Here is a 944-nt window from a genome sequence, read left to right on the forward strand (position 1 = left end):
ATCCCAACCAACATCTCACAAAATTCCTGAGAATTTGTGACACTGTGAAGTCCAATGGAGTCCAGGAAGATGCCTATAAACTGCTTTTGTTCCCATTTTCACTTAGGGACAAAGCAGCTAAGTGGCTGGAATCATTCCCAAGGGGGAGTCTAACAACATGGGATGAGGTGGAAAGCAAGTTTCTGGCACGTTTCTACCCCCCACAAAAGGTCAATAGGCTTCGATCTGAGGTTCAAACTTTTAGACAACAAGATGGTGAAACTCTCTACGAGGCATGGGAGAGATTCAAGGATTTGACAAGGAAATGCCCACCAGACATGTTCCATGATTGGGTGCAATTGCATATTTTCTATGATGGACTCTCTTATGAATCAAGGAAGGCTGTAGACCATTCATCAGGAGGTTCATTGAACAGGAAAAAGACTGTGGAAGAGGCCATTGAAGTGATTGAGACAGTGGCTGAGAATGAGTACTACTATGCATCAGAAAGGCACAACACTAAGGGAGTCATGGAGCTGAACCATGTTGATACAATTTTAGCCCAAAACAAGGTGTTTGCCAAGCAACTAGCAGAGCTTACCAGGCAATTAGAAACAAAGCAAGTGGCTGCAATACACACACAAGATCAAGAGGAAGTAAGCATTGAAGGAGGTGATTGGGAAGAGGCCAACTATGTGGGAAACCAACAAAGGCAATCATATGATCCACATTCCAACACTTACAACCCAGGATGGAAAAATCACCCAAACTTTGGGTGGGGAAACCAACAAACCCAACCACAAAACCACAAACCTTACAACCACAACCAACATAACAATTCCACATACCAAAACTCCAACCAAAGATCATACCAAGCCACACAGAACACTTACCCCCAACCATCATATCATGGCCAAAATAATCAACCTACCCAACTTAATCCGAACCAACAATTTCAAGATCAA

At 43.1% G+C, this 944-nt stretch overlaps 1 non-coding gene across 1 annotated transcript; it reads right to left on the bottom strand.

The window, feature by feature from the left end:
- Positions 1 to 215: 215 nt before the first annotated feature.
- On the bottom strand, positions 216 to 319 carry LOC148548020 (small nucleolar RNA R71). The gene has a single exon (XR_015897904.1). It is a non-coding gene; the product is annotated as a small nucleolar RNA R71 (small nucleolar RNA).
- Positions 320 to 944: the final 625 nt, after the last annotated feature.

Source organism: Arachis ipaensis, chromosome B8, assembly GCF_059453495.1.
Source record: "Arachis ipaensis isolate K30076 ecotype BB chromosome B8, ASM5945349v1, whole genome shotgun sequence".
Lineage (NCBI taxonomy): Eukaryota > Viridiplantae > Streptophyta > Magnoliopsida > Fabales > Fabaceae > Arachis > Arachis ipaensis.